A 23,481-nucleotide genomic window follows, 5' to 3' on the forward strand; every position below is an offset into this window, starting at 1 on the left:
TCGTGATATGAAGTTAGAGAGTTATTTCTTATAGTAAAGAATAATTGTGGCCAAAACAAAATTTTAAGCTTGACATCAGTAAAAAGGGCTATCTCTCTGGATTACAGTCTGGTGATATGAGATAAAACTAGGAAATATGGCTTTATAACATTTATGTTTAAGTTAAACATAAACTTAACTTTTCACTTAAAACATTTGGTCCCACAAAGTGAAGAACCCAGTTACCAGACAAGATCACTGTGTGTTGATTCTGAACATATTGGCTAAAGCCAACTTTGAGGCTAGATCAGCTAGTTAAATGCATACAATGAGCACGTTAGAAAGATCTAAAGAGCCTTGAAGAGAGTTACTTTGTTACACTCAGTTCAATAACTATTTGTTCAAAATGCACTTGCAGACTATCATCTTGTTCAGTTTCCCTAAAGAATAGCACAGAGAAGTTGTTCAATATATTTTTGTCAATTTGTAAACACAACTTTACATATTAAATTAGTATCAGTGGAAAAAAATATTTAGATAATTTTCCTAGAAAGTAAAATATCCCAATTTGCAACATCAGTGAAGTGGTGATAGGAATAAGAACTGAACGAAAGGTGACATCCAGGAAAGTTTACGAAAAGACAGACAAAAATGTGCAGATTCATCTGTCTTCAACCCATTTAAATGATGCTGCCTGAAAAACGTACCTTTTCATACATGTTCATAAAAGGATTTCAGTTTCAGATAGTTCTGCGAGCTAGAGTACTTTTGTAAAACCAAATGCAAATATAGTAGGTGATATATTTTTGTATTTTCTAAGCAGCTAATACCAGTAGTCTTTTCAAAGGATAACTTTTCTTTTTCAATAAAATATTTTGATAAATTATAAAGAGCAAGAGATAAGACATAGAAATTATGTCTCAAATAGCAACAGAAAACCCAATTGTTTTCCATGAAATAAGAAAAGCCTGTTTGTTGGTCTGTCTTTGACTTTATTTTCTTACAGGGAAAAGTAGACCCAAAAAATGAAGAAAAGTAAAAGATAAAGGGAAAGAAGACATTTAGAAAACAGAAAGCTGGGTAAAAGGCCCATAGGATCCCCCTGGGTAGCCAAGCGGACTTGAGAGAACAGAAAAGTTGACATATAATTTCTACACTGTAAGATGTGGAATGTTCGATGTAATCTTCTTCCTGTGACATGTGTGCCTCCAGTTTAAGTTTCCCTACATGCCACAGACTGGTATTTGTGGTTCCCTTGAAGGAAGGAAACAAAGAGAAAATTCTAAGTCCCATGTTTCTGTGGATGTTAGGCTATAAATAACCCTAATAATATGTCTCCTTCCCACAGAGCTATGCAGAAATCTAGACTGGGATTTTCCTTCCATGTGGCAAAGAACAAGGGTTCATTTGATTTTTTCTGAATCTGAAGAAAATGGTAGGTTGAGCAAAGTTCCATTGCATAAATACGTTTTTTAGCCACCTGTACTGACTGGAAAGTGTCATGAACAACAAAGTAAGTAAAAAACACAGAAAATGTATAATATCACTAAAGAAAATTTTTGTCAAATCACAATGCCTAGTACATGGCTTGACGGAAAAGGTTACTTAAGAGTTTCAAAGTCCCGCAATCTCAAGTATAAAGACGGCTTGTTCAAGTAATGTACCATTATGATTTCCTTCTCAGAGTTTGTACATTTCACCAACACTTCTGAAGTTCCTAAACATTTGGTAATGGCTTGAAACTGTGTCTGTAAAACATCATTTCTGCAGTTGGGTAGGTCCGTAGTCATAGGCAATCAATGTTTCAATAAATGATTTAATGAACTGTTTGACTAAATGAATAAAGAAATGAATGAATAAAGACCCCCTAAAGAATTTCATGATCATTCCCCGTATAAAAACTTCTGCCAGCTCCTCAGAGCTAATTGCCAGCATAAATGTGAGTCTTTCAGCATTTTTTTTAAAACAAAGAAGGGATTTGGAACAATTTTGTTCACAGCTGGCTCAATCTAGAGATTTGCTTAATCCTTTGGCCACCTTAAACTGATGCTGTGTCAAACTTCTAAAACAGGCATTTTAAAAATCCCATCTGCCTGAGATTTTCACAGAACCATACTTCCCACCAATATTCTGTTTTTACATCTAAGCACAGTCAGTGTCAGCCAGCATCTTTAAGCCTCCAAGACCACCATTAAAGTAGGTGGTTGCAGGATCATTGGGACTTGCACAGGAACTGGTAATACTAACTTGAGATTTAATGAAAACCCTGAGGCTTAACCCAGTAGGTCTATATCCATGTCCTCCTTGGTCACAGCCTCACATCTAAATCATTCCATTAATCTCTCTGTGTCTTGTCCACATTTTCCTCCCAATACTCTTCTGCACTTTTCTTCCTTCTCCCCATTCATCTTCCCACCGATTTTCTCTCTCTCTGACTTTGCCACCATTCTCCCTAGGACCCTCATATAAAGTAAGGAAGCCCTGAACATCCTCAAGTTCTCCCCAGAGCACTGTCCCATCTCCTGATAATACCACTCCATGTACCACAAGCCTAGAAGGAAAAGGAATGTCAGTCCTTACAATTACAGCCCACATGTAAAAATCCCTCCCCGTGAATGTTCCCAACATGAAGAAATGATACATATTTGAGATGATGGCTATGCTAATTGCCCTTATCTGAACACTATAAATTATATATATATATATATATATATATATATATATATCAAAACATCACTATGGACCTCATGAATTTATACAACTATTGTCAATTAAAAATTAAAATTAAAACATGATGATAGGCAAAAAATTTCTTCTCATCTAATCATACTGTCAAAATGCACTGCCTCTTTGTCCATTTTTGCCTGCTGACTTGTCTGTAATTGCTCCACATTCATAAATGATTTTGGCATTTGGCTTATTCTTCCTGTGCACCCCAAGTTCTATTATCATCTTAAACAACTTCAAGGTCAGTACAGATGCTTCATCTAACCTTTAGTCCTGTAGTTCTTTGACTTCCCATGGGTCTTTGCCTCTATGCTACTTGCACCAAAGGAAATGCATCAGATCTTGTGATTGCTTACCTTCTCATCTTGCTTCAGATGATGACCCACTTCTCTTCTTCCTTGCACACCCTAGTGACTAAAAAGGGTGGCCTTTAATCCACTATTGAACTCCTCTACTTGACTATGTCACTTTACCAAAATGTTCTTCCCAGGATCACCAATAAATATCTTGTAGCCTTATTTAAACAAACATTTCAATATGGAACAAAATCAAATTGATCTCTTTATGTATTGGCATGGTATTATATTCCCCATAATTCTCTATTTATTTCTTCTCAGTCTATTTTATATTCCCCATTTCCCTCAACCAGTCCTTGCATGTTGCTATTACTCAGCTTTGTACCCTTTGCCCCCTTCTCTTCTCATAGGAATATTCCACCTGGTTGATGTCACTATTATCAAGCTGTCTACAGTCACCTGTACATTATCAACAATGAAATCTGTGTCTTCCATTCAAGCCTTACATACTCAGTTGCCTACTTTTGATCTCTTTTTGACTTCTCTATTACAACATGCCAAATTTCCTCATTTTTCACTCTACATTCTCACCTCCTCTTGTATGCCTGTTTCAGTGAGTGGCATTAGCATTCATCTAATCTCCCAAATCATGAGAATCATTCCATAACCTCTTTTGTTCCTCATTCACACATCCAATCAATCAACATCTTAAATTCCCTTATCTTTCATCTTTCCTTTCTCTGTCCCATACTCGTCATCCATATTATGACTGACTTGATTCAGGGACTCAGAATTTCTCACCGTTATTACTACAACTATCTCCTAATAGGTTTCCTTGCTTCTTGTTCACTTATATCCCCCTCTAGTTCTCTTCCTACATGGCTGCCAGAGTAGTTTTCCTAAAACATAAATATGATCCTGTCACTTTCCTGATTAAAATAACTCTATGTCCAATATATGAGGCCTGTCAACAACTTCAGTGTCGTCTCTCACCTACTTTCCACTCCAATAACATTAAATCACTCACAGCTCCAGTTTCCAGAATGCTTCATCTTCTTCCCCTTCTAAGTTTTGCCAATTTTTCCCTCTACCTGGATTGCCCCCATTTCAGACAAGATTTCCAATTATAATCAACAAAATCTACTCTAGCTTAGTTAAGCAACAAGTAAATTTGCTAATGGAAATGAGATAGTTTCCCAGATGAGTGAAGACAGAGAATCAGTGCTGAAGGCCAAGTAGCCAAGAATGATACTCAAATCAGGCCACTGATCTGCTCCCAAGCCATGTCCAACTAATAGTGGACACATATATCAAAGTTGGCAGGAAGGACATAGAACATGAGAACATAGAACACTGCTGCTAGGACTTCTCTTTCTACTGCCTCTGAAAGTGAGATGCCTCTCTAGTGTACTCTATCACTCTTACACCTTCGCAGGAAAGAGCTCCACACATGGTCTTTTTCCAATTCAAATCTCAGGTAGGAGTATCTAACTGGTGGAGCTAGGTCACATGCCTATGACATAGCAAAAAGGGAGACCAAATACCAGCTATTACTAGAGAACCATAATGTGGAATATATACAGAAACTTATTCAAAAGAAGCTGAGTGGGACAAAGTGTTGCATGTGTCATTTTTCCTTTACACCTAATTTCTACTCATTCATCAGGAAGCATTCTAAAAACCACCTCTTCAGGTAGACATTCTTGATTCTCTTAGTTTGGAGATCCTTTTCAAAAAATTTCCCTAGGTCCTATGTTTACCTCTATAATAGCACTTATACCACTGTTACATGATTATTTTATAAACTTCTCCACTCCTTGGTTCCACAGGCAACAATGAGTAGCAGAAAGAACAAATTATCAGCATTAGAATCAGACAAAACTAAATGTGAATCCTTGTTCTGACACTGACTCTCTGGCCTCTGGAAAAAGCCTGTTGCTCACATACAAAATAGGAGCAATAATACCTAGCATTTGATGTTGCTGTGAAGTTGAGAATAAATGTTTATAATTTGCTTATCATAGCAGCTGCTAATAGGAGCTCAATAAATGAAACTATACTTATTTCTTTCTATAGCCCTGGGCTTCTGCTTCCAGGAAATAAAACACTTCAGAAATGTCACTTTTGCCCTAACAATAAGAAAAAGCCTAATCATCTACAAAATTATATTTTTTGGTACAAATCAGAACGCTGCTCATGGTGACCAAGTAAATTGAATTCCAAAGGACAAACCCCTTCAAAAAGAGATGAGCTACACAGTTTCGCAATTGGTACAGCAGAAAGGACTTGGGCTATACTGGCAGTAACACAAGTGGGTAAGAATAATTCAGGTAAATATTAACAAATTCTTAAAGACCAAGTGTTGGCAAGTTTGTCAGTTTGAAACAGTTGAGGTTGCTGAACAAAGAGAATTTGAATTCACTTGGAAGCTCTTTCTCATGACCCTCCACTGGATGATTAGAAGAAAGATTGGGAGCAGGTTAGGAGACCAGACAGAGACTTCATTGGAGGGGCAAGTGTGCAGGAGGTCAATAGCAGCTACTGGGATACTCAACATGCCTGACTTCCCAGATCCTTCTCTTCTACAAAGTAGATGGCTTTTTAGGCTACTGGAGAAGGAGCAAAAAATTCTTTGATCTTCACATCACAGACAAGGAACCATTGCCTCTGGAAAAGGAATAGAAGCAAAAATTATCTACCCCTGGTAGAGAGGCAGGAAACTGTCATGGGCCCAAGATCCTATACCTATGCTATTCAGAGGGATACTATGATGGAGAGAGGCAGAAAACTCCCATCAAAGGTCAACCACAGTTTTCCTTCCAGGAGATGGAAGGGTAGAAATACTGAGAAAGTTCCATCCCTGTGGATAAGGTGAAAACCGCCTAAGACTGAGGCTGGGCAGGCACAACAGAAAATTCTAGCTTGCTTCCAATACAAGCACAGCATTGATTAACAAACAACACCTGTCTACTTCCGAAATGAGGGATAGGAGCGCAGCAGAATAGAGGCCTCCACTGTGGCAAAGGAGTGCAGGAATGAAGGCAGGAATAAGGAGCAAGAGAAAAATTCTCTTGCAATTCAGCCTCCACCTTAGGCACAAGGTAACAACAGCCTGTTACTAGATGACTTCGAAGCCATCACTGAAAGTGATGCTAGCAACAACAAAACCCAAACTCCACTCAACTCCTAACTAAATTTACTCACCTCTCCCCAAAATTAAGTCCTTGCAAAAAAAGAGAAGTGTCATTTACATATGTGTTATATAGTACTCACCTCAGTCCCTATTGCTTTTCTCCTACTAAGTCCAGTATTTAATTTTTAAAAAGTTTGAAAAGCAATAAAACACACTTTGGGAGGCCAAGGCGGACAGATCACGAGGTCAGAAGTTTGAGACCATCCTGACCAACATGGTGAAACCCCATCTGTACTAAAAATACAAAAATTAGCCGGGCATGGTGGTGCATCCGTGTAATCCCAGCTACTTAGGAGGCTGAGGCAGGAGAATCCCTGAACCCGGGAGGCGGAGGTTGCAGTGAGCCAAGATCACGCCACTGCACTCCAACCTGGGTGATAGAGTGACTCCATCTCAAAAAAAAAAAAAAAGAAAAGAAAAGCAATGAAACAATAACTCATTGCCAAGAAATAAAGTGATAAGTAGAATCATACTTAGAGACCCAGATGTTGAAACTGTAACACAGGGACTTTTAACAAATGCTTTCATCAGAATTCTAAGATGACCTCTAATGATGCAAGCCCTTCTTCTCTTCTTGAGTGTAGGTGAGATTTGTGAACCTGAGAGCATATCACACCTGTAATTATGATATGCTGTATGAGAAAATATTTTTTTCACATATTGAGGTCCTTAATCAGTTTAGTTTATCAAAAGGGAGATTATCCTAGGTGGGCCTGACCTAATAAGGTGAGTTTTTAGAAGGAATTGTAGAGGTTCGAAACAAGAAATCAGACAGTTGTGCTGCTGTTAGTCTAAAAGAATGGCATCTTATAACCCGCCATGTAATGAGGATCTGCGTGGGTCTAACACATATGTAAAAGTAAAATTGATGACAACAATTGCATAAAAAATGGGAAGGAAGAATTGAAATTATACTATTTTAAGATTCTTGCACTACATAAAATAACATAATATTATTTAAAGTAAATTTGATAAGTAGAAGTATATTGTAAACCCTAGGGAAAACACAACAAAAAATTCTGTTAAAAAAGGCATAACTTGTAAGCTATTACTGGAGATAAAATGGAAAAGTAAAATAAAACTCGAAAGAAAGGATGAAAAGAAAAAAGGAATGAAGAAACTGATGGACAAATAGAAAACAACCAGCAAGATGATAGATTTAAATACAGCTATATTAATAATTATATTTAATATAAATGGTCTAAACATTCCTATGAAAGACAGAGACTGCAGTTAGAAGCAAAAGCAAGGCCCAACTATATGTTCTCTATAGGAAATCCACTTAAAATGAAACCACAGCCACAAATATAATTTTGTAAATGCTTGATTCAAATTACTGAGTGAGTGAACAAAATTTGTGTCAGAAAAATATAACACGTGAGAAAAAAATTAAATGGTGAGAAGGTACAGAATCTGACCAAAGTTGTGGATGTGCATATATCAACAAAATTTTACCTAAAATTTAAGATGACTCACAAGCATCCTCTTGAAATCTATTCATTTATGCTTCTAGTTACACAAGGATTGCAATTTTATCAATGACATTTTCAAAGTCTAATTCTTTGTTTATTTAATTTTCAACTGAATTTTATGTTGCAACAAATGAGGTAAAGAACTAAGGCTCTAAACTTAATCAAGAGTTTACTGTGTGTAGTTATGCAATAACTCAAAAACACTAAACTTCTGTGATTCTCTGCTATACAATAGACAGCAGAAAAAGTATTCAAGCCTGCTATTTACATGATTGTTACGTACATACTGAGGTGAGAATAGTTGCAGTTAATTATTACCATTTAATTTAACTGTTAAATGTATGTGTTAATGTAAGTATATGAAACAAATTGTTTCATACCATTTTGAAACATTCACTTATGCAAAATGCATTTGTAGTAGATAAGAACATTAAGAATGGGTTATTTGAATAAACCTAATTCTTTTTCCAAGGCCAGGATTAAGATGAAGTAAATGTGGCATTTGCTTCAAGCATAAAATTTAAGGAGGAGCCAAAAAACTCAGTATGACAGAAATTTAAGCTTCAGAGTCTTTGTTTATGCAGTGTCTTCTAATTGAAAACTCCTCTCTGCTGTTTGTGTCTTTGCTAACAAATTCCGTCTAGGACTCAGCTCAGAAGTCACTCATTCTAAGACTTCCCTGAACTTTCCTGAACTTAGGAAAAACTGGCCCTTGTACACGCTTCTATGAGATCGCTTATCATCTGTCTATTCTAAATGCATTCATTGTAAGCCAAATCAAAGGCAAAAACTGTTTCATACAATTTTATAACTTCTATGCCACTACGGGCACCCAGGCGCACTTTATAAACACCGAATGAAAGAAGGGAGGGAAAGAGAGAAAAAGGGGTAGAAAATGAGGGAGGGACAGATAGAAAAAAATAAGGAGTCATCTAATGAGAAAGAAGGGAATGAATCATCATCTGATGAGAAAACACCTGGAGTAAAGTTTTGTTTAGGTTCTCTAGCTACATCAGTTAGGACTATTTCAGTTTTTTTTTTTTTTTTTTTTTTGAGACAGAGTCTCGCTCTGTTGCCAGGCTGGAGTACAATGGTGTGTTCTCGGCTCACAGCAACCTCTGCCTCCTGGGTTCAAGTGATTCTCCTGCCTCAGCCTCCCAAGTAGCTGGGACTACAGGCGCATGCCACCATGCCTAGCTAATTTTTGTATTTTTAGCAGAGACGGGGTTCCACCGTATTGGCCAACATGGTCTCGATCTCTTGACCTCATGATCTGCCTGCCTCAGCCTCCCAAAGTGCTGAGATTACAGGGGTGAGCCACCACGCTCGGCCAGACTATTTCAGTTTTAAGCAACAGAAACTCCAACTCAACTAGCTTAAAGCAAAACCAATACAAAGAGAACAGACATATTCTAAAATTACACCCCGGATTTAATTTATGGAGCTATTACTAAGTGACAACATAGAAAAGTCAATATCACTGAAAAATGTGTATTACTTGCATTTCCTGAAAGAAGAGGGCATGCCACAACACACCATGCCGGGCTTAAGAGATGCACGGGTTTTGGTCAGGAGGCAGAAGCAGTAACGAGGGTAAAGACCAGGCCACAGCCCTTACTGGCATTTCCATGGAAAAGGCAAAGCAGGGTAGGATGAACAGTTTAGGATTAATCAGTAAGAATAATTCAAGGGGGCTCTAGGCCCACCTAGGTAGACTGTGGTTATCTAGCATCTGGCTGTGAGTTGATTTAGGGCAGGGGAAATACAGTCATGTGTCACTTAATAATTGGAATATGTTGTTCTGAGAAATCAGTCATTAGGCAATTATGTCATATGAACATCATAGAGTGCACTTATACAAACCTAGATGGTACAGCCTGGTACACACCTAGGAGATAATGGTAGAGCCTCTTGCTCCTAGGCTACAGACTTGTGCAGCATGTGACTGTACTGAATACTCTAAGCAATTGTAACACAGTGCCATTTGTGTATCTAAACATATCTAAACAGAGAAAAGGTACAGTAAGAATGTAGTATAAAAGATTTTAAATGGCACACCTGTATAGGGCACTTACCATGAATAGAGCTTGCAGAACTGGAAGTTGCTCTGGGTGTCAGTGAGTGAGTGGTGAGTGAATGTGAAGGCCTAGGACATTTGTGTACACCACCACAGGCTTTATGAACACTGTATGCTTTGGCTACACTCAAGTTATAAAAAATACTTTTCTTTCTTCAGCAACAAATTAACCTTAGCTTACTGTAATGTTTTTACTTTATAAACTTTTTCATTTTTCAAACTTTTTGATTCTTATAATAACAGTTTAAAACACAAACACATTTTACAGTTGTACAAAAATATTGTTTCTTTATTCTTATTCTGTAAGCTTTTTCAATTTTAAAAATTTTTTTGTTAAGAACTAAGACACAAACACACACATTAGTCTAGGCCTACACAGACCATCAATATAACTGTCATCCACCCCCACATCTTGTCCCACTGGAAGGTCTTCAGGGGCAACAAAGGCATGGAGCTGTCATCTCCTAGGATAACAATGCCTTCTTCTGGAATCCCTCCTGAAGGGCTGCCTAAGGCTGTTTTACAGTTAACTTTTTTTTATAAGTAGGAGTACACTCTAAAATAATGATAAAAAGTATAGAATAGTAAATGAACCAGTAACACAGCTGTTTATTATCAAGTATTATGTACTCTACAAAATTGTATTACTAGACTTTCATACAACTGGCAGCTCAGTTATTTACAACAGCATCACAACACACATGTGAGTAATTTGTTGTGCTATGACATTAAAACTATGACATCACTAGGAAATAGGAATGATCACTTTCATGATAATCTTATAGTATCACCATGGTATTTTTGCATGGTATCGGAGACAGTTTAAAATGTCTCCCTATCCTGTGCATGACTGTATTGGTTGGTGTGTGAGAGTTAGATAAAGGAGGTGGTTGAGGCATATAGACATGGGATTGGTTTGCATATGAAAGACCTGCTTGGCTGAGTCCTTTGCTATTTCTAATAATTGGCTAGGCCTGGAAAAAGCAGACTCTCTTCAGTCAGAAAGGCCAAAAATACCAGAGCATTAAGAAAACAGAAAAGAATTTGCAAATATTTTCTCCCATTCTATAGATTGTCTGTTTACTCTGTTGATAAGTTTCTTTTGCTGTGCAGAAGCTCTTTGGTTTCATTAGGTCCATTGTCAATTTTTGGTTTTGTTGCATTTGCCTGTAAGGTCTTAGTCATAAATTCTTTGTCTAGGACAATGACTAAGAGAGATTTTCTTAGGTTGTCTTATAGAATTTTTGTAATTTCAGGTCTTCCATTTTAGTCTTTAACCCATCTTGAGTTAAATTTTGTATATGGTGAGATGTAGTGGTCCAGTTTCATTCTTCTGCATATGATCAGCCAGTTTTCCCAGGACCATTCATTGAATAAAAGGTATCCTCTCCTCATTGTTTATTTTTGTTGACTTTGTTGAAAGTCATTTGATGTAGGTGTGTGGCCTTACTTTTTTGTTCATTATTCTGTTCTATTGGTTTATGTGTCTATTTTTGTACCACTAGCATGCTGTTTTGGTTACTATAGCCTTATAGTATAACTTGAAGACAGGTCATGTAATGCCTCCAGCTTTGTCCTTTTTGCTTAGGATTGCTTTGGCTATTCAGGCTCATTTTTGGTTCCATATGAATTTTAGGATAGTTTTTTTCTGACTCTGTGAAAAATGACATTGGTAATTTGAAAGGAATTGCTTTTGAACCTATAGATTGCTTTAGGCAGTATGGCCATTCTAATGATACTGATTTCTCCTATCCATAAGTTTTTCTATTTGTTGGTGTCATTTATAATTTCTTTCATCAGTGTTTTGTGGTTATTTTTGTAAGAGAACTTTGACCTCCTTGGTTAAATGTATTCCTAGGCATTTCATTGTTGTGTGTGGCTATTGTAAATGGGCTTGTGTTCTTGATTTGGTTCTCAGCTTAAACATTATTGGTGTATAGAAATGCTCCTGGTTTTTGTATGTTGATTTAGTATCCTAAAACTTTACTGAAGTTGTTCATCAGGTCTAGGAATCTTTTGAAGGAATCTTTAGGGTTTTCTAAGTGTAGGATCATGTTATTAGTGAACAGAGATAATCTGACTTCCTCTTCTCCTATTTGAATGCCTTTTATTTTTTCTCTTGCCTGATTGCTCTGGCTAAGACTTTCAGTGTATGTTGAATAGGAGCGTTAAGAGTGGACATCTTTGTCTTATTCTAGTTCTTAGGAGAAATGTTTCCAACTATTGCCCATTCAGTATGATGCTGGCTGTGGGTTTGTCATAGGTGGCTCTTATTATTTTGAGGTAATAAGGTTACCTCAAAGGCATTGAGGTTCCTTCAATGCCTGGATTGTTGAGGGTTTTCGTCATGAAGAGATCTTGGGTTTCATCAAATGCTTTTTCTGCATTTATTGGGATAATCATAGGGTTTTTGTTTATAATTCTGTTTATGGGTGGGTCACAATTATTGATTTGTATATGTTGAGCCATCCTTGCATGCCAGAAATATGTTCATGATTTCAGTTATGGGTTCAATAGAAGCCCAAACCCCAGCATTACACAATATATCCATGTAATAACCCTGCACATGTACCTCCTGAAACTAAAATTTTTAAAAAAGAATACAGAAAATAAGAAAATATATAGTTAATATTATTGTTGTGTTGAATGGATCCCAAATACACAAATATTCAATCTAAGAAAACAGGACTTTGAGAACTTCATAAAACTAAAAATTCAGAATGATTTGATAGTTCCAATACTGAGGTTGATCCAGCAGTTCAAATGATGTTATCAGGAGCCCACTTCTCTCCTCTCCTCTCTGCCTTCTCTGATAGGTTCTACTTAGAGGCTTCCTGAATGTACCATTCAACGTAGCAAAACAGTTTAATATACGTCTTTGGATCTCTCATCTCCATGGGGAGCTAAGCCGTTAAGGGGAAGAATTAAAGCTTCTCTTTCTCAGAACTCCCAGCAAATACCTTCCCATGCTTCATTGTCTCTGAATGAACTATGTGCATGTCTCTGAACCAACAAGTTGGAACCAACCAATTCCAAATAGAATATGTGAAAAGGCTTAAGTGCATCATACACTACCCCTAGAGCTCGGAGTCAAGTCAGCCCCACTTGGATTAAAAAGATGGGAAACGCAGTCATTCCTAGAAGAAAATTAGTAAGCCGAGGAAGGAGACATGGATGCCAAGCATCCCACAAAATGCCTGGTAATTATAATTTTTCACATTGCTGGCAGCAGTACTTCTATCACAATAGTAAAAGATTCCAGATGCCCCTTCCTTAAAGGACAGTCTAGTATAGCTTTACCCAAGTAGTAACTCCACTCTTTTGGAGATGTTTAGAAAACAATATAAAATTTTTTCATGCATATTTTACCAAGTAGAATGGACAAATATTACCAATATCATGTTGGTGCTTTAACTAAAGCAGTATTGACAAAAAGAGTCAAACGCTGTAAAATATTTAAATAGATTTATTGTGAGCCAAATATGAGTGACGATTGCCTGTGACACAACTTTCAGGAGGTCCTGGGAACATGTGCCCAAGGTGGCCGGGTGCAGCTTTGTTTTATACATTTTAGGGAGACATGAGACTTCAATCAAATACATTCAAGAAATACATTGGTTTGGTCTAGAAGGGAAGGACAACTCGAAGCGAGGGTGCTTCCGGCTTATAGGTAGATTTAAAAATTTTCTTGGTGACAGTTGGTTAAGTCTATCTGAAGACCTGGGATCAAAAGAAAGGAATGCCTGGGTAAAGAGGTTGTGGAAACCAAAGTTCTTATTGCAGAGGAAGCCTTCAGGTAGTAGGCTTCAGAGAGAATAGGTTGTAAAATGTTTCTTATCAGACTTAAAATCTGTGTTGATGTTAATGATGAAGAGGTATAATGAGGCACATTCGACCCCCACTTCCTGTCATGGCCTGAACCAGTCTCTCAGGTTAAATTTTAAAAGTGCCCTGACCAAGAAAGTCCATTTAGATGGTTGGGGGGGCCTTAGAATTTTCATCCTGGTTTGCAGCAGTCTTTCATATCAAAAGTGATAGTATTTTAGTAGCACACTTGAAGTAAACTGGAAAATATTTAGAGGCATCTATATAGGACTTGGTGGAAATAGTTAACTCCATTTTCTCTATATTACATAATGGTAATAAGAAATAAAAATAAAAATTACTATTGAATAAATTTGTTTATAACTTCCAAATAAAATATTATCCAAACAACTTTATTGAGAAACTTGAGCTTGTTTCTGTAGCCATAACTTTTTTGAAATCAGATTGTATATTTAAATGACTACCCACAATTCAAGACGAAAAAGAGATACTCTCTTGAAATTCTTGATAGATGATATCAATCAGAAATACTGTCTGCACAAGTAGGAGATAAAAAAACATTTAAGTCATTTTTACAGCCATTTTAAATTATACAACAGCTGAAATTATATTTAAAGGATATAGTACATCTTACTTTTTGTTGATAAATGTACTATTAAAAATCCTTGGCAAAATGTGAATGGATTTGAATCCAATCAAACTTTTTCATACCAAGTATTTTAAAATAATGATACTCTATTTTGGAGAAGACACATGCTTTATTGGAGCAGTCACTCTGAAGCTGGCATGAATGCCATTAAAAAGCACATGCACCACAAAGGTTCAGAGGACTGATATATGAGGACAGAGATACTTTGCTGCTGCTGAGGTATGCTTTGTAGAGCTGCCCTGTCCCATTCCCATTTGCCACCCACATACACCATGGCAAGACCTTGGGCTGGCTGCAGTGATCCTTGGGCATCTCCTCCAGCAGCTTCTCAGGCTTCTTGTCCACAGTGGGCAGTGAGATACTCTGCAGCTAGCTACTGAGTAGATAATCGATGGGTGGCTGATTAGCTCAGTTGGTTACAGCATGGTGCTAGTAACGCTGAGTACTCCTTGGTCTCATTCCTTCCACTTGGCAGAGCAGCAGGTGCCACGTGAATCAGCAGAAACTATGGGACTTACCTTTACATCATGTCCCTGACAAGGCATCTTGTAGTTTGAAGACTTTCATTGACATTTCTAGGGCTGAAGCACATTTGGAATCTATTCATAAACACCTATTAGGAAGCACTGCCATGAAAGTGCAAATTGCAAAATTCCCACTTCCGGCCTATTGTTGGTAACAATGTGGTGAATATGTTGTATAGTCAGGCAACCCATCTGTACCTCTCTTAGCTTTCACTCCTGATTTCATGTTACTTTCTTCAGGCAGGAGGCTGCTGAGATCTGTGAGTGATTGGGTGTGGTAAGACTTCTGCCTCCATTGGGGTTCCTGTAGAAAAAACAGGGTGGTCCACTGGAGAACAGCTAGAATCCCAGGAGTGATTCCAGAAGGTAGGAAATCCCAAGAAGAGCTTGGACTTTGGGGTTCTATGAACTGGAAGGAGAAATTTACCAGTAACCTTATGAATGTGTCAGATGGCAATGACTCCAAAAAATAGAGCATAACCTGAACAGGTGGTCTGAGTCTTTCCAAACTTGAAGCCAGGAAAGTCCAGGAGAGCAGCATCTTCCAGGTGATTTGGGCAGGACTGACAGCCTACCCTTATCACACAAGACCCCTTTTAAGTATTCTTGCGTTAGGAATATATTAGCAGCAGCCAGGTAAAGCGGCTCACACCTGTAATCCCAGCACTTTGGGAGGCTCAGAAGGGAAGATCACTTCAGACCAGGAGATCAAGACCAGCCCCTAAGCGAGATAGCAAGACTTTGTCTCTATATAATAAAAATTTAAAAATTAGCCAGATGTAGTGGTGCATGCCTGTAGTCCCAGCTATTTTGAAGGCTGAAGAGGGAAGATTGAGCCCAGGAAGTCAAGGTTGCAGTGAGCGAAGGTCACACCACTGCACTCTAGCCTGGACAACAGAATGAGACCCTGTCCATTTAAAAAAAGAAGGAGGAGCAGGAGAAGGAGAAGGAGGAGGAGGAGGAGAAGCAGAAGCAGAAGCATAAGAAGAGGAGGAGGGGGAAGGGGAAGAGGGAGAGGAAGGGGAGGAGGAAGAAGGAGAAGAAGAAGAAGACAACAAGAGGAAGAGGAAGAGGAGGGAGGAGGAGGAGGAGGAGAAGAAGAAGGAGAAGAAATAAAATTAGAAACAAGGTCAGAGCATCACTGAATCATCAGAGAAAAAAAAACAGCTGCCTATCTGAGGAGTTCCAGAAGGCAGAGAATCGGATTGAACAATCATAATACATGTCTTGTCAAATAGAACTACTGGAGGAGAAAAAGAAACACATGTATTTCTTAAATTTTTTTTTAAAAAGTGTTGAGATCCAAGTGAAATAAAATATTGTTAGATGGAAGCTACTTAACTCATTTATTCAATAAATGAGTTAATAATGTATGATGGGCCAGGCACTCTTTTCAGCGTTTGAGATAAAGCAATGAACAACACAATTAAAGGTCCTTATTTTTGTGAAGCTTATAGTCTAGCAAGAGAAGGCAGACAATACGTGGTAATATAATACATAAGTAAATTATATGACACATTAGAAGTGACAATGTTCTGGAATAAAAAGAAGAGCAAGATAAAAGGGATTGGGACTGGTGGGGAGAGGGATAGTTTGCAATATTAAATAGAGTGGTCAAAATCAGCCTCATTGAGAGGGTGACATTTTAACAAAGACTTGAAAGAAGTGTAGGAGTAAATCATACAGATACATGAGAGAAAGTGTCTTGCAGGCAGAGTGAATGGTTAGTGCCAACACCTAAGAAGAGGGCATGTCCAACATGTCCAAGGAATGAGAAAGACACCAGAGTGGCTGCCTTGTTGTGAGGGGAAAGAATAGTAAGACACCAAGTCAGAAACGAGGTGGGGGACCAGATAACACATGGCCTTCTAGGCCATTGTAAGGCTTCTGCCCTTGCTTGGTAAAATCCAAAGCCCTTACAGTGGCCTAGAAGGCCGTGTGTGATTTCAGATGAAGATTAAGCATTCAGTTTTGCACATATTGGATTTGAGATGTCAACTAGATAGGCTAGTGAAGATGAAGAGGCACTTAGATAATCTAGTCCAGAATTCAAGACATATGTCTGGGCTAGGAATAAGAGAAAGATCATCTAAGAAAAACCCAAATCCAGAAAAATCACATGATTGCATACATTTTTAAACCATTTTTGTGATGAAAATTTCCATAAAAAGTCATGAGAAATGAGAGAAGTGGATATAGATAGTATTTTAGAAACAGATCGTTAATATACCTAATATACTTTTCTAAATAATTAAAATTAAAAATTGAAAGGAAAAAGTGTAGTCAATTTATACATGCAAATATGCTCAGCATCACTAATTATCGAAGAAATGCAGTTGACACCAAAATGAGATACATATAAGATTTTCAGTATTAGCAAGGATGAAAATAAATTTCTAACACTACTGTTGGGAGTTCCATATTTGCATGTAACTTGATATAAATTAAAAGTTAATTTATATTAACTTTTAAGGATCACTTGAGCCCAGGAGTCTAAGGCTGCAGTGAACTATTATCGTACCATTGCACTCCAGCCTAGGTGACAGAGTGAGACTCTGTCTCAAAAAAAACAAAAACAAATAAGCAAAAACAGATGGGAAGTGGAGTTGGGCAGAAGAAAGAAGTCAGAAAGCTTTGGGTGTGAAGGGCCTTGGGGACAGATGGATATCTAGGAATTATTCAGTCATTTTGTATGTGCTATTTTTAAGTGGGAGAGAGAAGAGCACATTTATGCAATGATGCAAAGAATCAGATACATAGGCTAAAGTCAAAGACTCAAGAAAGGAGATAATTGATCATGTGAGTCTGAAAAGGCGGAAGAGGATAAGATCAAGACAATACCTGAACAGATTCTCTTTTAATGAGTAAGAACTACCCTAGGACTACATTCATTGTAATAATACACTGAACATATGGAATTGCCAATGTTTAAGCATTTTTTTTACTTTTGCTTACTTACAAATTCTATAGGCTCAACTAATAACAAAATATACTAACTGGCCTTTATTTAGCACTATATACTCAATAAATTCCTTTAGCTATCATATTTAATTCTCACAACATCCCTTAAGGCTGCAGCATCAACTACTGCCTGAGTTTCCAATCTGCCCTTGCCCTACAGATTTCAGATTTGCAAACTCCCACAATTGCATGAGCAATTGTATGTATATGTATATGTATATAGTATGTATATATACACATATATACATACACACACACATATATATACACATATATACATATACATACACACACATATACATACACACACATACATAAATATATATATGGGTTTTAAGTTTGGTGTCCAGAAGTTGAGGAAGTTACCATCTGATGGCTTCTACTTCCTCAAAAGCAAGGTTATTGACTGAGCATGAATGGAGGGCCAAAGGGAGGTTGGAACTGTCTAGTGGAAAGACTTCGACATCATGTGCATTCGTTTTCTAGGGTGGCCATAACAAACTACCACAGACAGAATGGCTTAAAACAAGAAATTTATTCTCACAATTCTGGAGGGCAGAAGTCTGACATCAAGGTGACAGCAGGGTTAGTTCTTCTGAAGGCTGAAAGAGAATCTGTTCCATGCCTCTCTCCTAGCTTCTGATGGTTACTGGCGAGAGTGTTCTTTGGCTTGCAGCTGTATCGTTTCAATCTCTGCCGCTGTCTTCACATGTCTTTGTTCTCTGTGTGTATCCCTGTCTCCAAATTTCCCTCTCCTTATAAAGACACCATTTATTGGTTGATCCAGCATAGCCGCATCTTAACTTGATTATATTCGCAAACACTCTATTTCCAAATAAACCCACATTCACAAGTACCTGGTGTTTAGGGCCTTAAGATATCTTTATGCGGACACAGTCCAACCACAACACCATGGTTTCCGAGAGATGGAGCTGTGAATTTAGAGTAGCACCAATCTGCCTGGGTATGAATGAAATCGCAGTCATCTAATCTGAGCTGAGAAAGGACAGTCGTGGTAGGAGAACTTGGAGGGGTCATTGAACTTTAAGCCCTGAGGATGAAAAACATGTGCAGCAAACTAGGAGGATCATAGATTTTAGTCACTGAGCTGGTGTTTGAGTTCATGGTCATGGAGGAGCAATAATAACTGGGCCCAGAATAATACTGTAGGACAAGGACAGGTGAAGTGGAAGAGATGTAACTGATGACAAAGATGCAGAACTAAGTAGCCAAAGCTTTCAGATTCTCTGCTGGGACACTAGTTTCCTGGGAAATTCCTAGGATGACCAGGGTGAAGAGGAAGATGAGGCAGTTGTTAGCAAACGAGATGTGAGCAAAAAGAGTAGTGAAAAAAGGAAGAGGGCTTTAGCCAGTCAGCAGGTATCAGTTTCAAAGGTAGTTTTTAAAAAATAATAGAGAAACAGTAATCTGGAAATACCATGGGGAGCCAAGAGGACTCAAAACCAACAACTGACCCAAGTCTCATAGGGGGGCACCGCAGAGTATATAGTAGGCAGGTAAGAATTGAAGTCTTTGCCATCCTACTCATTTGCAAAATCATCAAAAACAACATTGTGTCTAGATCAGGACACAGATAATCTTTAATGGGAAAGAGAATCCTCTGCACAGTACAGTCATCTCAGGGAATGCAAAGCCAAGCTATGACCATGCCTGGTCCAAGTATGTACAGTACAGCCAAAGAGCAGTCACAGAACACACATGACTGCCAGGGCCCACTGCTATGGTTTAGGAGCAGTTCTCAGGCAAGAGGGGAACAAGTCATAAGCTGGACAGACTGGTGTTGACTTTAACATTTGTATTCAAAAAATTCTCAAGGAGACCTTGAAAGACGTGATACCAAGTTTATATGATAAAATATTCTAATTTTATTCAGTGAAATTCATTTTGATACTTTTAAATTATGGTAAACAATAATAGAAATGATAAAGCCTGTCCATCTTGCTGACGTTCTGTGCAGCTAAATGTCAATGTGGAACAGAAAATGAGAAGGTGAAATGGGCACGGTGGCTCACACCTGTAATCCCAGCACTTTGGGAGGCAGGAGAATTGCTTGAGCCCGAGTTCAAGGCTGCAGTGAACTATGATTGCACCACTGCACTCCAGCCTGGATGACAGAGCAAGACCATGTCTCTAAAACTAAAATTAAAAAAAAAAAGAAAAAAGAAAATGGTAAGGTGAAGAGTGAAAGCGACATGATCAGAGAAAAATTCAGGGAGTATTTGGAGAGCAGCTTGACAAGCATACTTAGTTATGATGGCTGGAGAAAATCTTTAAAGGATAGGCAAAGGACATTTGTGGACTTTATACTTCTCCTGACTCCTTACAGAAAAACCAGTAATACCTCCATGCTGCTTTCCAGTTTTAAACTGCATTCTCATATGTTATTATTCCAAACATGGTGAGTGTCAGACAGAGCACATATACTACATGTAATACAGACAAGAACAGCGAGGCTCAGAGAGACCGACTGCCCCACATCTGTCATCTGAAGTGGAGCTGGGGCTGGACCTATGGTCTCCCCTGAGCTTTGCTCATCTTCACTACTTCATGTCCTGTCAATTCTCAGGATGTAAGAAAAGGAGTACTTTGGTGTTGTGGGAAGTCAGGGACTCCGAACGGAGGGACCGGCTGAAGCCAAGGCAGAACATAAATTGTGAAGATTTCACGGACATTTATTAGCTCCCCAAATTAATACTTTTATAATTTCTTACACCTGTCTTTACTGCAATCTCTGAACACAAATTGTGAAGATTTCATGGACATTTATCACTTCCGCAATCAATACTCTTAGAATTTCCTATGCCTGTCTTTAATCTCTTAATCCCATCATCTTCATAAGCTAAGGATGTATGTCGCCTCAAGACCCTGTGATGATTGCGTTAACTGCACAAATTGTTCGTAAAGCATGTGTGTTTGAACAATATGAAATCTGGGCACCTTGAAAAAAGAACAGGATAACAGTGAAGTTCAGGGAACAAGGGAGATAACCATTAGGTCTGACTGCCTGGGAGCTGGGCAGGACAGAGTCATATTTCTCTTATTGCCGAAAACAGGTAAGAGAAATATCGCTTAATTCTTTCCCCAGTAAGGAATATTAATAATTAACAGCCCTGGGAAAAGAATGCATTCCCGGGGAAGGCTTCTAAAATGGCCGCTCTGGGAGTGTCTGCCTTATGCAGTTGTAGATAAGGGATGAAACATGCCCTGGTCTCCTGCAGCGCCCCCAGGCTTGCCTAGGTTTAGGAAATTCCAGCCTGGTGAATTCTAGTCAGACCGGTTCTCTGCTCTTGAACCCTGTTTCCTGTTAAGATGTTTATTAATGACAATGTGTGCACAGTGGGACATGAAACATCAGCAATTCTAGTTTTGCGCTGGTCTTGTGACCTTGCCCTGCCCGTTTGCCTTGTGATATTTTGTTACCTTTGAAGCATGTGATCTCTGTGACCCACACCTTATTGGTACACCCCCTCCCCTTTGAAAATCGCTCATAAAAACTTGCTGGTTTTGCGGCTCAGGGGGCATCATGGAACCTGCCAACATGTGATGTCTCCCCCAGACACCCAGCTTTAAAATTTCTCTCTTCTGTACTCTTTCCCTTTATTTCTCAGACCAGTCGACACTTACGGAAAATAGAAAAGAACCTATGTTGAAATATTGGGGGCTGGTTCCCCCGATACTTTGGGAAAGCTATTCTGGAAGTATAACACAGGGAGGACTGGACAGGAAGAAACTGAGAGGTTGCTGGAATACAGGCTACACATGCCTCCATGCTAAGGACTACATGTGAGATTGAAGGAGGCTGTTCTGAGGCACCAGCAGGAGAAAATACAGGACTTGGTCAACAACTTGGATAGAATGAAGGCAAAAGACTCAAAGACACATCTAAAATTTCCAAGCAACCTGATACAAATGGTGTCCCTGCAGAGAGAAGATGATTTACAGGTATGAGAGAAGAGAGCTAATGAATTTGATTCTGGCGTGCATTGTGTATTTGAGGAAAAGAAAATATGCAGGGTGAGATGCTTATAACTTATAAATTTACAAGCTTATAAATGCTTGTAAATTTATATTTCAGCTCAAATGTTGGAACTGGAGATTTTAAATGAGAAAGGAAATGACATTAAGAGTTGACTGACTATATTTCAGTTTATTTTTCTAAAGATGAATGGGTCACATCAAAGAAACAAATGGTAAATAATAAAGGGTAGTGATAAAGTTCTCTGAATGTACAAAAATTCAAATTTCATAATAATTGCCATTTCTTGTTTCTTTTCAGTCTTAATTGAAACAGCACAGTCTGAATGCCTCTATCTACAGTGGTAAATTAATCTGTGATTTCAGCATCCAACTTTCCTTTTTAAAAAGAGGTATGTTCTTCTCCAGCTGTGTCCCAGTCATACATAAGCTAGCTCCCTTTCAATATGCATTGGGAGAAATTTTCAAAATGATACATTTGGCAGACAATCCTCATCTGGATTTTAATTAAGGCCCCATGCAAAACGCTGCCTGGCATGTATAAAAAGGATCTACACATGTCAAAAAGAAGTTACAGGTGGAAACAGGAAACAGGCTGGTAGTTCTCTGAGAGCTTTAGAAATTATAACTTCAGGTCTGATGATAGTGACTAGAAAGCCCTGATAAATTAAAAATTAAATATTTTATAAATTAAATTTACTTCTAGGAAAGTGTAATGTTAACACAAATGTAGAGCAACACAGTAAAAATCATTTTGGATTCAAAACGAAAATGTTAAGGACAGAGAGGTAGAAAAAGGTATCTATTCAAAATAAAACATTCTGGAAGCATTATGATCTGCTTTTATATACAGGATAGAGGTGACAGCATGAAGAAGTAGAAAAATGAACAGAGAAGCAGTAAAGTAATATAAAATGGACAAATTAGGCAGAAAATGAAAGAAGTGAAGCAGAAATTCCCTTCAATTACAAACACTAAAGTGTTTAATTTAGAAGAAAAAGCCTGAGAGAACACTGTATATTTCTTTTCTGCAAATTTATGATCCCCTCCTTCTCCTAAACCAGCCATTTCTACAAAACAGATGGGAAGGTGCTCCTTACAATAAGGATGCCCATATAATTCAAAGTCCTTATCAGGGCACTTTTGTCTAGAACTAATGCTAAACCAGATAGGATATCACAACCACTGGTATAATCAAAGTATCCCAGGCAAACCAGAGTGAAGATGTGGTAGATTGATTGCAAAAATGGCCACAATTCCTCAGCCCTCCCTGTATCCCATTTTTTTTGTTTGTTTGAGACGGAGTCTCGCTTTGTCGCCCAGGCTGGAGTGCAGTGGCGCAATCTCGGCTCACTGCAAGCTCTGCCTCCCAGGTTCACGCCATTCTCCTGCCTCAGCCTCCCGAGCAGCTGGGACTACAGGCAGGTGCCACCACGTCCGGCTAATGTTTTTTTGTATTTTTAGTAGAGACAGGGTTTCACCATGTTAGCCAGGATGGTCTCGATCTCCTGACCTCATCATCTGCCTGCCTCGGCCTCCCAAAGTGCTGGGATTACAGGCGTGAGCCACCGTGCCCAGCCCCTGTATCCCATTTTTACCCAACTTCACAGCTCCTCTTATCAGTAGGTGGACTCTGTTCCCCACCCCTTGACTCTGGTCTTGCTCTGTGATTAGTTCTGGCCAATCTGGTGTGGCAGAAGCATAATGAAGCGCTAGTTCTGAGACTTGGTCTTGACACCTTAAACACCTCTGCTTTCTCTCCTCTGCTCTTGCCACCTCCAT

The sequence above is a fragment of the Hylobates moloch genome, unplaced genomic scaffold (genome assembly GCF_009828535.3).
Source record: "Hylobates moloch isolate HMO894 unplaced genomic scaffold, HMol_V3 SCAFFOLD_11, whole genome shotgun sequence".
Lineage (NCBI taxonomy): Eukaryota > Metazoa > Chordata > Mammalia > Primates > Hylobatidae > Hylobates > Hylobates moloch.